Source organism: Uranotaenia lowii, chromosome 2 (assembly GCF_029784155.1).
Source record: "Uranotaenia lowii strain MFRU-FL chromosome 2, ASM2978415v1, whole genome shotgun sequence".
NCBI lineage: Eukaryota > Metazoa > Arthropoda > Insecta > Diptera > Culicidae > Uranotaenia > Uranotaenia lowii.
This window is the reverse complement of record NC_073692.1, coordinates 368754857-368772045: the sequence shown is the minus strand read 5'-3', so window position 1 is coordinate 368772045 and position 17189 is coordinate 368754857. Positions and strand designations below refer to the sequence as shown.

Genomic DNA, 17189 nt, shown 5'->3' with positions numbered 1-17189 from the left:
CCAAAAAATGAACTAGTCTAATGCATATTTATCGTGGTGTATCTTAAGAACACGAATTGGATTCTCTCGTATGATTTCCCATAATTATCGTATGATGATGTATGCGTATAATAGCTAGAGAGAGCGAGAAAATCGTTAACTGAACGAACGGCTTCTTCTGAGTGTCGCAGTTATCGAATGATGAGTTTTTGGAGTGATGTTAAAGAGTGAAGATGTTGGGCGTAGAAGACGGTTCAGTTTGGAAGAACCAAGCGGACTTTGGAGAAGTCGAACGGACACGACAATCGTATAGCCATTTTATTAAAAAATCCACAGTAAAAAGAACGACAGCTATTTCTGAATACAAGGATACGCTTGTAGGAAACATGACCAGACTATTTTGCTTTTTTAATTGCCTATTAAGTTGAGAATCCAATTTCTACGCTTCCAGGTGGTAAAAGATTTATTTCTGGGAGTTCAGTTCCAACAAGTGGTTTTGATTTTACGTTTAGTCGTTCAGGCTTTCCAACTTTCTCCATCAATGCTCTTACAAGCCCGGGTAAATCATCGAAGAGAAATTGAACCATCGGTACTTCTGCCTGATTCTCGCGTAAAAAAGACTCATAAGTCGAAGCAGCCGTAACAAAAAAAACTCAATTTTGGTCCCAGCAAATTATCATCTATAGCTTTAGCAATAATGTCGAATACCTTCGACCGGGAAATCGACAGAAAACTCCATTAGAATATGGATAGATTTCTATAATATTTTTCTCCTCTTGTTTGAAAAAGCAAGTTGAAACTAGTCGAAACCGATCCAACGCGGTAGCAGGATCCGTTTCGACCTGGTAGAAATCGGTCGAAGTCAATTGGAAAGAGACTGGTGATCAAATGCCAATCCATTTCTACTTATTTCGACCAAAATTCATTGAACAGACATTCACAAACTCAAAAATTCCCGACTTTTCGAAAGAATTCCCGTCTTTTTCCCGCATTTCCCGTTTTTTCCCGAATGGGTGGCCACCCTGATACATACATCTGAAGAAAAAATCGCGGAAAGGGAACCATATTTTTCATGGGATGGTACTAGAGTTTAGACAGAGGTACGATAAATGTTTCCGTGAGTCTTTGTTCTTTCACTTTCCTTCCAGTGAGGAGTTTGGAAGAGAGAGTGGGACTCCTGTTCATTTTTCACCATAACTCGAAAATTATTCAAGTTAATGGAACCAAATTTAGCATCTGAGGGTATTTGAAAACGAGAAATATTTTTATGATTATTTGAAACTCCTTCCTTCTTCAATTTGGAAAATAGGAAGGAAAGAGCTGACTTCCATAAAATTTATGTTGCATATCTCTAGAACAATGTAAGGGTATACAAAAAGGTTTTGTATTAATCTTTGGAAAGAAGAAGGGGTTCCTATATAATTTTTTGCAAAATTTGAGAACTAATCGAGCAAAAGGAACCAAATTCGCCTTAGGAGAGCATGTGATACGAGAAATGGCTACATGATTATTTTAAACTCCTTTGTTCTTCCATTGGGGATATAGAAAGGTAGGAGGGAGAATCTTATAAAGCTTAGTTCTTTTAGAAATGGGACACTTTCTTCTGCTTCTAGTTCGTTTACTAGTTATCTGATATTCAAAATTTTGACAGCATTTTGCTGCCTATAAAAAGTACTATTCGACCTATTTTTTTCAAAATTTTACATTCGCGCGTTTTTGAGTTATTTACGATGCAAGAGAAAAAGAAAAAAATAGTATTGCAAAGTTTTCTTCAAATTCCATCATTATTATATTGATAGCTTACAAAGCCGTTGATAATTCACAGGAATACTGTGTGTTAGTGGTGGAAAAGTATGCAAACACTGTCAAAAATGTCCACAAAGTTCAAATCAAGCATTGGAGTGAAGCACATGATCGGCAACTACGGTTAAGAGTCATCAGGGAAGTCAAGTCTCATACCAACATTTTTAATTTTGAATAAGCGAAAAACTAAGTGTAGATCGCTGAAATTTCCAAAAAAAAATTCTCCGATAAACTGTAAGTGTTGCTTAGTGATAAGTCATTCAAACCTTAACTCAAACAACAATGTTTTGGATAGTTCCAGAGCTCGTAAGCTGTATAGCCGGTACCGAGGCTATGAGACAGATGATTTTTGATGAATGACAAAACTCATGAAATACCCTATTTCAAACAAATTCCAGCATTTGAATCCTATTCCATGTCTGCTCGTGGCAAGGTCCCTAGCATATTAAAGTATATATTTGCTGGTTGTTTTGTTAAAAAAATGAATGATTTTCTAAAATTCTTATCCAGTGGAAAGAAACAAAAATTTTCAAAACGAAAACTGTAGTTTTCGTTGTTTTTTAAAGCCTAAAAAGAGTAATCTTGTATGTACTCTTCGCAATCTACGATCATTACTAACGGATTATACTTTAATTTCAATCTCATGATGGTTTTACTTCGTTATTGTCTGATTTTGCCAGCAGAAATTCCATTAAAAAAGATTTAAAGTGGCTCCAAAATTATCAAGTTTTGACAATTTCGAAACAGCTGTATCCACTAAATTGGCCTCAGTTTCTTAAAAAAAAAAATTATTGGACCGAAAAGTAGCAGACATTGAAGGAGGAGGATGTAGCAACCAAAAATACAGATTAGACGAAGTATAAGTTTGAAAATCCGATCAATATCATAACTGAAAAAAGTGTGCTGGTTGTTTTGTTAAAAAAATGAATGATTTTCTAAAATTCTTATCCAGTGGAAAGAAACAAAAATTTTCAAAACGAAAACTGTAGTTTTCGTTGTTTTTTAAAGCCTAAAAAGAGTAATCTTGTATGTACTCTTCGCAATCTACGATCATTACTAACGGATTATACTTTAATTTCAATCTCATGATGGTTTTACTTCGTTATTGTCTGATTTTGCCAGCAGAAATTCCATTAAAAAAGATTTAAAGTGGCTCCAAAATTATCAAGTTTTGACAATTTCGAAACAGCTGTATCCACTAAATTGGCCTCAGTTTCTTAAAAAAAAATTATTGGACCGAAAAGTAGCAGACATTGAAGGAGGAGGATGTAGCAACCAAAAATACAGATTAGACGAAGTATAAGTTTGAAAATCCGATCAATATCATAACTGAAAAAAGTGTGCACCGGCCGACGGGAGGTACCAAGAATAAAGTAGAAATTTTTCTTAAAAAAAACGAAAAATATTTTTTTTCAAATTTTTTCATGAATTATCATAAGATTAGCTTCATTTCCTTCAAAGAAAGTATTTAGATCAAATGAATGGTTTTTGAGATACACGCATTTGTAACTGTCCCATTTCTAAAAGAACTAAGCTTTATCATTTTTTGCACAACTTGATAACTTTTTCAAGAAATTGAACCAAATTTCACATGGAAAAGGATTTGGGCACGAGAATGTTATTTTTTTTATGCTTTGAGGTTTCCTCTTTCTAATGGGAACAATAGAAGGGGAAGGGATGCTTTTATACAATGTTTGGGGATCGCTCGAGAACTTATTATTCAAATTTAAAAGAGGGTTTTTGAGTACATTTTTTTTTTCCTATGATTATTCAATGCTTCTCCCTGCTTTCACTGGAGCGATTCAAATTAATGAATTAAAATTTAACAGGGCAGAGTATTATATGGATATTGATAATGTTTCTATGGTTATTTGAAACCCCTTTTTCTCCTTCCAAAGGATAAGAAAGGTAGAAGGGAGTTTCGCAAATGGAGAAAATAATGACTGAAAAATTCAAATAATTTCAGATTTAAAACAAGGATTTTTTAAAAAAATAAAAAAAATCCAATCTTCTCTGTACTGCAATTTTTATTTCAAGTTGCAACTCTAATTGTAAGGATTTTTAAATGTAATTTGAAATGATGAACAAATAAATAAAAGTCTTTTCACACATTTGATTGATTTTCGGAAGGTGTAACAAAGCACAATGGGTTAGCTAGTGTAAGAATAAAAACATTTTATAAAGCAACAGTGAGCAACCTTTTAAACCTACGGACCAATTTGAATCCCAGTTTTTTCGGCGGGCCGCACTTAAAATAATACTCTTTAATAATTTTCTAATCTTGAGAACATGAGAAAGTAAATTTACTATTTTAAGAGGAGAAATCACCGTGAATTTGTTTTATGAAATGAGTTTGCGGCTTTATCGGTGAGGGTTAAAGAGTTGAAATGAAAGACGGATAGAAGATCAGAAGAAAATTCTAAGGTGGTGAAAAGAGCGAAGAGCATTTGAAATAGAAGCTTGACTACATGCTAAATTCTTTGTCCCGCATCAATTAACTGTATTGAAGAAGTAGTACCCAATAGAGAAGGCACTACATTTTTCGGTACAGTTAATTATGGATGGTTCGACCGCCATGTGAGTGTGCACATGTGCCGAACGGACAAAAATTTTTTTTAGCATGTGGTTAGCATTTTTCGAGTAATTAATTGTCCGTTTTTACTAACTCGATAATTTGGACTGGATTCTACCGAAAATAATGAAATAAAAACAACGTCGTTTCCGATTTCGGTGCAACCCAGTTTACTGACCGGCTTATCAAGGGCTTAGCTTTTGGGCTGCTGCAGTGAATTTTCAAACATCATGGTCGGCCTGTATCAGTCGTCAATCGACTCAATAATCCACCTGATGATTCGCCAAACCGACGGCACCGGTGATGATAAAGTTGATGATTGCATAAATTTCCTTCTATCGATCGCAACATCACACAGAGAATGGTTTGTGGCCGCCACCGCCATTGCTTGATAACAGGTAGTAGGTACAGGTACTCGGGTCGACACCAGAGATTGAATTATTCAACGCGCTTTTTGCATAAGTTCATTACTTACGAGACGGGTTCGAGCTCGCGGCCCCAGTTGTTGTGTTTCTACTATGAGCCTAGTAGCAGCTACTATTTAATGCAGCTGAGTCAAGTCACTCTGTGTTACCCGGAGCAGAATTTTGCTTTTTAATTGGATTAGGCAGCTAGTTGGGTCTAGATAGGAGTTGAATAACGCTTGAATGGACGTTAGGTACTCGAAAGCCAGTCATTTACCTGGAAAAGATAAAGAAAAAATAATCTTTTAATTAAATGGCACTTGGATTACTAATGAAAATGAAAGATTAAAAGTTTTTTTTCAATTTTCTATAGGAACACGTAAGTTAGTTTTAAAGAATGCACCGTCAATCGAAAGGGTTAGTTGGGATTGAAACACTTAACAAATTGCAGAACAAATACAAATTTTTTTGTTTTTTTTTCGGTTGGCGTGCATGTGCACCTTCAGAAGTACAACTGAAATGTTATTAAAATAATGAAACTCTATTGTACAAATTGATCACAACATTCAGCGAGTTTTAAGATGACTAATGCCAGATTTCAGTGGTTTCGTATTTCTTCGCGGTCCTTAATGTGATAAATTACTGAAATGAGGACACTTTCTTCGACTGAAGCCACATCTAAATTGAAAAATATGAAATTGCTGTCCTACCAAATGATTGCGCTAAATAAAGCCATAAGACTCAATCGTAATTGTGGTCAACGGTCAGCCCATTTCTTCGGGGATAATTTCCGAGAGGTAAAGTATCATAAAACCAAGCACAATCAACAATGGTGTTGAAGCATTAACTGGAAAACAACTCCCTCCCGATTCGATCTCGCCATTCATAACCGCGAGTCTCTTGTTTAGAGCCGCGAATGAACTAAACAACAGAAGAAAAACAAAATCCTATTTCCAACCCGTTATAGTTTTATTTCTTCATTCAACCACGTCGTCCGCCTCGGAGTCGTTGCGGTAGGTATCCCGAGGGCCTCCTCTAGAGCACCTCTAGATGTCCGAAGAAACCTGAGGTGCTTTCCGCGGGGTTCGGTGGTTAATCTTCGATCATGACCAGAAGCGCCACTTTCACAATTGATTTCTTGGCCTCCGGTGCACCTTCTTCGATTTGGAACGGCCGTTTCGCGTTTCAATGGTAGATATACCTAGTCTTCTTGGAGGGATTGTTTACGGGCTCTATCAATAGTAGAAAAATAGGTACCTGAAAGCGTGCACATTGGATGCCAATGGTTCATTAATTTAGCTAAGAGATATTTCTAACGACTGTGGGCCAGTACAATTCATATGCATTAAGTATTTGTATGATTACTATCGGGAATTCTAAAAACTATAAACTTTGGCGTTTGAATTAAAATAAAACATAATGCAGAGCACATGTTGATTATTGCTCCCGAAATTCAACCTATCAACAGCAAAACTTTTGCCAAATTTTGGACAAAAATGATTAAGGCATCAACGGAAACATCGAAGATAGTAGAAAGCGGTAGAAGCTGTACGTTGCAAAAATATAAATGAAACTCTCAGTATTCGACTAAGAAAACCAATTCTCCAGTACGGATTGAATGCCAAAAAAGTAAAAAAAAAACTTTCTATACTTTTCTCTTATATTATTGAAGCTCTCGCTAGGTTAATTAAAGACATCGTTTCCTTGACAATCTTTTCTTTAAAACTAATTTTACAATAACATCTCCCGTTAAAGAATTAAATGATATGGATAATCTACTGCGTCTAGTGGTAAAGTCTCTGCAATTTCGTTACTAAGGCCTGTCCCGACTCAAGTTGCATCACGAGAAAAATGCTGTAGAATATCAACTAGTTGACCGATTCTTTTTAAATTTTCAGACAACGAAATATATCGCATTAGTGAGCTTAGGGCATATTTATTTCCTTCAAATTAAATACCATATCCATCCAATCGCATTTTTAGCATAACACTTGAACTTTGTACACAATTGGCTGCAGCTTCTTCTTTACAGAAATCAACTTTTTCTTCGTTTCTTTCTCAGGATTGAACTCTTCAAGATGTTTTCGTAGTGATTTCTTCATGCCGTTTTTCGTGTCGTTTTTGTGCATGTTGTTAAATAAAATCTTCTAATTCCTTCAATGGCAAATAAGGTTTTACGTCAGAACAAAACATTTTACCAATCGGTTTTCTTTACGAACCGTTGTGACAATTTTAGCACCATGAATTTGAAAAAAAACAATCTACACGGGACTAGAAAAAATATAGGATTGTGCAACAATTGATCGATGCAATCTTCCTTTGCCCTTTTGTTGTATCTCAAAAACCGGGCATTAATCCGACCAAAAAGATCCTACATTCGTGAAAAAGTATTTTAACAACCTAATTTTTTGAAAAGATAAATTCTTATCGAATACCTTGAGCATAAATTAGTAAACTTTGAGCGTAGTTGAGTGCATTCTTAAGCTTTAAATGGCTATTCATGATGAAAAAATCGATCAACCTGTGGAGACATAAAGCAATAATTTTATGAAATGGCATTTATTTCATAAAGGTAATGAGAGGCAAAACAGATAGCATCCTATTATCTTTTTATCAGTATATAGTCCCTTTTAAAATATTCAAAGGGTTAGAGAAAGAGCCTTTTAGTACGTTTTATGGTATTTCAAAGACTTAAAATTTCATGCTGTAAGGACATGTAGGGAGAAATTCCTATTACTGGTTAAAAAAGGTCGAATAACACTCCATTCAGATTGCTCCGTTCAAATCCGACGAAAGATTTGAACTTCTGAGAAAATTTCACGTAAGCTGAATTTTATGCCAGGCTCTCAAAACGGTGGCATTTTTAATTTTTTTTTTAGATTTCGGGTCCAAGTTTTCCCATTGTGCATTAGGTGGTTTGAACAACATTAGGCACGACATCAAATTTTCCTATGCACAGACATTTGGGCACAGACAACCTGTTGTTAAAGATTTTTTTAAAATTTGTATGTCACTTTTTCCGAACATTTTTACTTTTGGATCTTGTCGACTAAACCTATATGAATTCAATCGACAAAAAAAATAGCGCGAACTCGGTTAATTTGATTTGATTTGAAATTCGTTTATTTGGAAGGGTGCCGGGCGCTATCCCGATTAGGCACCTTTGAATTCGTTTGAAATGACTAAAATACTGCAGAAAACCCAAATTCATGTGCTTAGCTGTGCGGCAAATCACCTTATCTCCATTTTTTTTCGATGCCATTACATCTTTACAAATTTAACAAAAACGTGCGAGCTTTTAAGACGATTTCATAACAACTTTATTATTTAAAATTAGTCCTTAGTTTTACAGCTGGTTATTAGCAAATTGATATTTTGATCTAGAAAAAGAATAAATTAAAGTTATATGCTAGATGCACGTATTACACGTTGAAAAATCACATTGAAGTTTTATTTTATCATAAAATAAATGAAATATCATTAAAAATTGAAAAAGAATGGAGTATAATGTGAGTATAATGAGTATAATATTCTAAGTGCCATATTTTCAAAGCAAAAGTAAACTCTCAACTTTTTAAAGAAAAAGTTTTCCAAAATGTATGTTATTGGGTTCATTTGTGATTATTGCTAGGCAAGAAATTTTAATATTTATCCAATGACTTATATTTACCCAATTAAATTTTCTGATAAATAGGACTCAAAAAAGTGCTTTTATCTGAAAATTAGAAAATTGCGCCTTTAAGTATGCAATCAATGTAGGGTAATGTTGCCAGATTGCCCGGATACTTAATACAAAATTTAGGAATAGTCCCGGCCCGGTTGCCCGGATTTCATTGCAAAATGACCGGATTTTACCCGCATTTATTCACTTTTTTTTGGCAAATCAAACAAAACAAAAAAAAATGTGATGTAATTTTTTTTTATTTATGCCTCCAAAACTAAATTTTTATAGAAATAATTATGAAACGTTATTATTGTAGCCTAAAATACGATTTAAAATCTGTCGAAAAGTTTTGATGAAAAACATTTTTTAATTTTTTTTTTGTTTTTGTTGAGTAATTTCTGGGTTTTGCCAAAATTTGCCCGGATATTGCCCGGATTTATTGTCGTCAATTTTAAAATTAATTGCCCGTATTTTGTCAGGTTTTTATAAAAAATTGCCCAGTTTTGTCCGGCCCGGAGACGTGCTGAAAAAAAATTTGGCAACCTTAATATAGGGTAAAAGACAAACTTTCAAAATTCTTTTTGTCTGACACTTAAAAATCGAGAAATGAAAACAAATATTGTTAAAAAAAATCATTGTTACTTTTAACTTTAGATTTTGCATGATTTTTGCCACTGCTCAACAAGGCACCCTGATTAAAGGAGCAAGTCTCCTTTAATAAAGGATCAAGTCTCCTTTAATTTTCAAAATGTTACAATTTGATTAGTCCCACGAGAACGCTTCTAGTTCATCTACGGATTCATGTATCGATCTAACTTTTGTAGCATGTAAACTTGAAATTACATGCTATCAGAAAATGCAAAAGACGACGATCTGCTATTTTTTTCCAAAAAGATCTGATGAAAATAATAAAAAGAGATATAGTATCCCAATTCTTCCCTACTGTTTTGGCATGATTTTTCATCAGTTCACTACTCAAAGGGCACGATGGCTTGGTACCAATTCAACAAAGTTTAGATCGTACCGAATGAGATGAATCCGCCAAATTGACCTCAAGCGAGAACGATTGAAACTTTTTGGGCCCATACCAAATCGTATTTGATCGTAGTATGTGAAGCCTGCAGATTCTATCGAAAACTTTGCAAAAGACTAAGAAAAAGTGATCAAAATTATCTTAATGCTTGAACTTAATGAACCTTCTTCGTTCAAAAATTCGATAATTGGCCTACGATTGACCGGAATCTAATTTTTTATTGATTCACTGTAGAAGAAGACTATAGTACAGAACAGAAAATTGTTATAATATGTTATAATTGGCATATTATAACATAGAACAGAAAATTGAACAGAAAATTGAAAAAAATGGATTTACTCTTTAATTGTGTTTACACAGTTCATTCTAAATCGTGCTTAAATAGATATTATGAGACACCCAATAAAAATGACTACAAAACTCAGAGTTCTGGCAACAACATGGCTTATTCAAAATTTAATAATTGCCAAACACTGAAAGAGACATCACTACAACTTGAAAGGACTTCTGGAAATAGTGGCCTAACCCTAAAGATTAGTCTGCAAGGTTATGGTAGCATTAAATGAGAACTGAACAACAGAAGATTATTATTGAAAAACTGATACAACCGTGGATTTGCCTACTGGGTACACTGTTGAAATCTTACAATCTTCAGAAACAACCAATATGGCAGTAGATATAGACGTGCGCAAAAAGGGACTTCAAGTTTCTCGAATAAAGGGTGGAACGATCAAAAGTGCTTAACTTCAACGTAGCATTGATAGAATTTTTGAAAAAAGATTTGAAACCTCTAGTTTTGTTGTCACAGTTGTGTGGAATAATCTGCCTATTTTGTTTTCTGTGCTGGCTTTTCAGTTCTCAAAATGGCCTCCACACAAGAGGAACAGTGTTGAAAAATTTTGCACGCGCATAAAAAATTTCAGCTTTTGTAGCATAAACAGTTTTGCGAAAAGCCCAATTTGCCTCAATATTCAATGATTCATAATTCTATATATATTTATAATTCATAGATATTTAAAAATATGAAATTATTAAAATAAGCAAAGAAATGTTTGTTTGCTCATGTGGAAAGAAAATAAGCGTTTTCTTAAGAACTGCGCCGGTTATCAACCAGGAAGTTTACGTTGACGCGATTCGTGGTTTTGCCGCATGCTATTAAGACAAAAAAAACCCTGGAGTGGTATCTGACCAATAACGTTCAATTCGGGGCGTAGTTTTAGAAGACGCCCAACACTCTAGAATTCATTGATTCACGGGAGATATTGAAAAAAAAATTCGTAAGAGATTTCAACGCTCTCGCGTTCCCAAGAAGACCAAAAAAGTCGTCTGGAGCGTACAGCAGAACAAGACGAAGTGGCGTGTTGCTGCTGAGATGGTTGACAAATAAACTGTAAAAATCTGATGCAGCATGTGAAAATAAAAACCTTAGCATTCGGTTTTTCGCCGCAGAAAAAATTTACAATTGTTTTTCTTCCTCATGTAATGTGTAAACTTTAAAAAGAGAAAAAACTCGGTTTTTTAAATTAAGAATAAACATCAGAAAAGGTGTAGGCTTAATAGTGGCACGTTATATAAACAAACGGGAAAATTGTGCCTCTAAACTCAAAACGTTATTTTCTTCAAGCACTTTTTGGTCGTTCTATACTTTAGGGTGCAAAAGTCTGGATGATCAAGACAAAATGACCCATGGGATAAGGAATGGATCGAAACAGCTTGAAGCAGCTCAACCTACAAAGTTGTGGTGAGAAGTCTTTTTAAGTCGGACAAGTTTCCTACATATGTATTTCAAAAACAATGATGTTGAACAGCCCAGGTGGTTACAGTCTCTTGAAGACTTCTACCAAACTATAGCCTTTCCAGTTTTCTACTGTAGGGCTTATAAAGTCTGCTTCATTTAATATTGGAACACAAACAATTGCGTGTAGTTCAGTCATTTATTAACGAATTCATAATTTGTTTTTCATACAAATGTAGCATTTTCTTTACTCTTTCATAAAAAAAATTAAAAAAATTATTCATTGCTGTTTCGAAGAAATTCTCGTACTTTTCCCGTAATACGGCACATTAGGCGGCGCACACCCTTTTCGTCCACCGTTTTGGCGATTTGATTCCACCAGTTCTTCATTTGAGTCATGTTCCTAACAAGTTTTCCCTTTGCCTTAAGCCTCCGCTTCGTGATTGCCCAGTATTTCTCTATCGGCCGGAACTGGGGGCAGTTTGGGGGGTTGAGGTCCTTCGGTATTACGCTGACCCCGTTCGTTGCGTACCATTCCATAACCGTTTTGCTGTAATGGCAGCTTGCGAGGTCCGGCCAAAACATTACTGGACGGTCGTGGGCACGAATAAACGGCAGAATCCGTTTCTGTAGGCACTCTTTTTTGTAGACTTCTGATGTCATTGTCTTGTCAGTGAGAAAGACTTTGGTTTTCTGTCCACAACTGTATATCCCCTGCCAAATCATGTACTTGCGGGCGAATTTATCCGCAAACACGAACTTAAATTTTGCAGGTACATCCCCCCGAGCCGTCGCCAAATAAAATTTTTGATCTGAGATTTGCCCAAAGTCCGCCTTCACGTAGGTCTCATCGTCCATCAGAATACATCCGTCGAACTTGGTCAGCACTTGGTCGTACAGCTTTCGAGCACGGATTCTGGCCACATTGTTCTGCTTCAGCGTCCGATTTGGCTGTTTGCTGGCTCGGAATGACCTTATTCCTTCCCGGAGACGAATTCGTCGCACCGTACTGTGAGCGGCCTGGAACTTATTGGTCAAATCGCGGTATGAAAGATTGGGATTCCTCTTGACGGCCTTGATGACTTTCCCACGCAGTTTCCGGTCGACAGTTCCACTCCGACGCTTCGAATGCGCCTTCGAGCCGTCGTCAATGTTTCCTTGTACTGCTTGATAACACGCCATACGGTATTTCTGGGCATTTTAAGCTGTTTAGCTAGCTTCGATGCCGACAACAATGGATTTTCAAGAAAACTGTGCACAATTTGATCTCTCCGTTCGGCTTCCATGGCGGTTGTTTACAAAATGCTATCGTTTGGTGTTATGACATAAATACATGGTGAAAGGTAATGAATTTCCCGACACGTGGGTGAAAAAAGTTTCCAAATCCGTCCACTAGGAGCGCCACAATGAGCAAAAGAATTTGTTCCAATATTAAATGAAGCAGACTTTAGGCTAGATTTATTTAGATACAGGGTTTTCAGGCCTAGAACCAAGTTCAAGGATTTTCAAATCGAGCTTTTTTCCATCGACCAAACAGGGTCTTTCGCTCGAGAGTTGTTCAACCCAGAGTCTTTATGTCAAGGTACAGAAGGTCTATTGAGCATATTTCGACCGAGAATTTGGCCGGAATTTATTAACCGAGGATCAACAAGTCTGTTATGTAGAGTTTCAGATAGATCTAAGTGTTCCTAGATCCAAGTGATCTATTGCGAGATGATTGCGTGAATCAAGGACTTTGCAATACTTTTAGCTTCAAGTTTAGGCACATGGATGGACCATGAAAGACCAACAAACAGAGATCGACGTTGGAGTACTCTCGATGTATTTGAGACAGAGACTGTAGCTGAGGTTTTGTATCCACATTGGACACAGAATTTAATTCGATATTACCAAAACCTGTTTTCTTACAGACTATGGACAGATATTTGTTGCATATCGATATAACAACTGAAAATACAATTATATGCCTCCCTTTGAAGAAAAAAAAACAATTTTAATCACATTTCCTCCGCTGACCCTCAGTAATCGAGCGAAGCTGGTACCGCATATATCCAATTCCAATCGAATAGCAAGAATGAAGAAGCAATCCGTGGCTCCGAAGGAACCGACACGGGTTTCGGGGCTGCATCGAAGGTATCCCATGGAATAAAACTAATTTCAAGTAGCGCTACCGCGGTGCAAAAAGCCAATTCTTCCGATGCATCGGACCAACAGCTGATTTGTGGGTTCATTGGTGGAAATTACCCTTTTCTCTTTCTCCTTCCGATTATCCATCCATAGAAAAAAAAATAGTACAGTTGCACTATCTTGTGGTTTCTGCTGCATATGGGCAGGAATTTTCCTCCCCAAGGCACTCCCAACCATATAAGCGGCTTGCAGCATCCACAAAGCCAATAATTCAATTAAATTGCACAAAATCAACCACCGACCATCGATCGGTGCGCGGCTGCAGATTGCATCTGGAAAGTTCATCGGTGTTTGAGCAGCAGCTACGGCAGCATCGAAGATTGGTTTGAGGTTAGGATTAGGTGGTGGGTGTAAGGTATCTACTGACTATTTGTTTTCATCTCGTTCGGGTGAAATTTTTCGATTCGGTTCAGCACCTCCTCAAGTGGTCCGCTGACAGGTTGAGCAGAGAAAACTATATCTAGCTAGACTGTAATCGATAGAGCAGAACAATTGCAATTTGAAGGGGCTCGCTCGGTTGATTCATTTGAAGCGCGCTTGTTACAGCTAAGGTTGATTTATGGGGCCATTGAGAGATTTACAAGCTTGGCGGAAATGGTACTTGTTTTTAAGCATTTGAACGTATTTGAAGTGGATTTTGAATGAAATGAAGTATTTTTGAACTGTGGCTCCGTCAATAAAATTTTATGAGATGTTTTGTGCTGCATTTGAAGTTTCGTTGATTTGGTGTTATTTGGGGCAACGTTTCGTTGATTTAGGGTCATTTTTTTATTTCTCAAACCCTGAGATCTAAAAGCTTCGTTTTGTATCAAAACTTATTCATAATTTTTTGCAGAAATTTCAAGTAACGTTTAAATGAGTAAATTTCGACTTCTGGGTTTGTATGGGAAAATTTAAAATTTTGTTCTGAAAAATCAAAATCAACACGATTAAGCGAAACTACTCAAATTAGGTTCGTGGTAACACAACTGTGTTGCCAGATATTCTGGGTAGAAATATTATTTCACTCATTGAGAAATGAGTATTTTCCCGGTCAGGGAATCCATAGTGACAAATAAGTTATCGCTAATGATACAAGTAACATTGTAACGAGTAGACGAAGATTGAGAATAAAGAATAACTCCATTCCACCACTGAAACTTGCGTTTTTAACAAGGTCTAACCATGGAAAGTTCTCAAGCCCTTCGTCTTATATCCAATTTGGATGTTGACTAAGGGTCTTAAAACAACTTTAAAGTCTTCTTAAGCCTTTGGTCTTAAGTCAAAGAGTATTTAGACCACGGTTCTTCAAGCCAAGGGCGTTTAGGAATATTTTGTTTCCAAACTTTAGTTCACCTATATCCGTGGTCCAAACAGCCGGTTTAGACCCGAATTCCGACCCAAGCAACCGCACTGGTGATCCATTATACCAGTTTCAACTTATTTTTTTAGAACTGGTATAAGGATTGATCCAAAACTGATGAGATTTGGATCCAATTTGACAGAGTTCTTTGACAGTTAATGAAACACGAATGGGGTTGCCAGTTTTTCCACTGGATTGGATCTTATTTCTTTGGTTCAATTCTTGTATAAATGAGACCCAAAAATAGACCACGGATACAGGTACTCTTGGAAATTTTCAAGCCTTACTCAAGTAAGACCTTAAGTACCATCTTCTCTATTCGTAGTCTCCAAAAGAAAAGACTCAGGCCAAAAAGTCTTTAGAAAGAATAACGGGTGTTAAATAAAAAATGAGAATTTTTTCAATCACATATAAAAGAATTGTTATTTTTTTTTATCGTTTTCAGTATTTTTTATTGATAACATAATGTATTTTCTTCAAAAAAAATGTCAGTGAATGTTTGAGTAAGGGCCGTGGGCTGATGTTCGACGCAACTTTGTCGCAATGCTCTCACAAGAACGTGGTACGGCACTTACGTCCATTTTCCGGATACAATTCTGGATTCTTGTAGTCAGTTGCTTCGTGTTCTTGGCCCTCCAATTGTTTTTATACACTAGGGCACTGAGTGAGCCAAAGAAATCCTCTATTGGGCGGCACTGGGGCAAGTTTGTTGGGTTACGATCTTTCGGCACGAACGGTATCTTTTTCTCCTCAAGGTACGCCAGCGTCTTCTTGGCGTAATGGGAAGACGCCTTGTCCGGCCAGAAGACGTACTTCCCATCCGCGTGATGCTCGTTCAGGAACGGCAGCAGGATTTTATCGAGGCACTCTTCCAAGGCTTTGAAATGTCCCGGTCGGAAATGGCGATGAACAACATAACTTTTTTTTCAAACTTGTGCTTGAATTTGTATTTCACTTCAGGCGGTGTGGATGACTTGTCGCTGAAGTAGTAATTATCATTTCCTGGAATATGCGTTTTGGACAGCGGAAAATATCTTTCTTCATCCAGAACGAATGACGTCCCGCGGTTTTTTTTGTCACCCACCGACACTGTGATTTAACCGTCTCAATCTGCTCCTCCGTGCACTCCGGCGACCTCGTCTTCTTCCTGCAGACGATTCCTTCCATCTTGAGGGTACGATGGATCAATACGTGGGAGCAGCCATATTTCCGACCGGCGTCACGCAGGCTGGTTGCGTCCTTGTTGTCAAACAGCTTCTTTAACGATGTCTTCCTCTGCTTCGTCATTATCGTCACCGGACGACCACTTCCGACCTTCCGCTCTACGTTCAGGGAACCCAGGATACGATATACCGTACTGACAGGTATATTTTCTTCCTTAAAATGTGCCACCGTGAACTTTTTTCCTTGCTGGAAATGCGTTTCGTAGAACCGTACAATGCGTTCGCGGAGCACGTGATGTTTCGACGCCATCTTTGCTTTGACTAAATTCAAACTAGCAAAACCAAACACGCCTACTGTTTCTAGGGAGCTCAAAGAGAAATTTTCTTGGAGAAAGAAAATTTTACGCTCTTTATTTGAGTTACTGAAAGGTATTGAAAACATTCTAATTTTTTATTTAACACCCGTTATTTATTAGCCGAAAAACTTTTAAGGGATGAATCATCCACGAGGATGATAATCCTGAAAAAAAAACAACAAAAAGCAAAAAACTATTTAATTGAAAAAAAAAAAGATATTGAAGTTGAAAAAATTTAAGCCATAAGCCAATCGACCGATCTATCTATTGCGAGTTTTGAAGACCCTAAATCGTAAATCATATTGATCTAGTAGTAGGTTTTTTTTAAGTCGAGGTTCTTGAGACCGTGAGACCGAATGCACTCAAGCCGAAAGTCACAAGAACGAGGATTTTGAGGCCGTAGATCAATTGATCGGATTTACAGGCCCGGAATAACTAGACACAGAGTTTTCTGATTAAAGGGTTACTAAGCCACAACACTCCGAGTCAGAGGCGCTTAAGGTTACGGTGGCCTCAAGTCAATAATGTTTAGTGTTTAAAGGCGTAGACTGAGAGTATTTAAAGACTGGATCTCTAAGTCGAAAATTATTTAATGGGTCTTCAGGTTATGGATCATGGAGGATTGTTAAGCTGAGGATCATAAAACCGGGGTTCTTTAAACCAATGTTCTAGAGAGATTGTGCTTTAAACCCGGAGTCATGCCCATCACGTTTAGGCTGAAAGGTCTTCAGATCAAAGTCACGTATCATCAGCTCGAGGGACTTCAGTTCGAGAGAATTTTGGATGAGGGTATTTAAAGCGAATGCCATCAGGTCGAGAATCTTGAGACCAAGCATGGGCCTTGAGACCAAGCTCTGGAGCCTTCAAACAAAATATTTGTTACGCCGTAGATATTAAAGCTGCGGATTTTAATTTGTGAATCTTCATGCCGTAAGTCTGTAGGCCAAGGGT

At 36.9% G+C, this 17189-nt stretch overlaps 1 protein-coding gene across 3 annotated transcripts in view; it reads right to left on the bottom strand.

Moving 5' to 3' along the window:
- The window catches only part of LOC129743752 (dnaJ homolog subfamily B member 6-A), a 263174-nt gene that overhangs the window by 69805 nt on the left and 176180 nt on the right, over nucleotides 1-17189 (bottom strand). The window contains exon 1 of one of the 3 annotated variants that reach the window (XM_055735894.1): nucleotides 4830-4964. The exons of the other annotated variants lie outside the window; for them this stretch is intronic. The gene's annotated coding sequence lies outside the window, so the exon portion shown is untranslated. Of the gene's footprint in view, nucleotides 1-4829; nucleotides 4965-17189 lie in introns of those variants that run through there. 3 annotated transcript variants of the gene reach the window in all.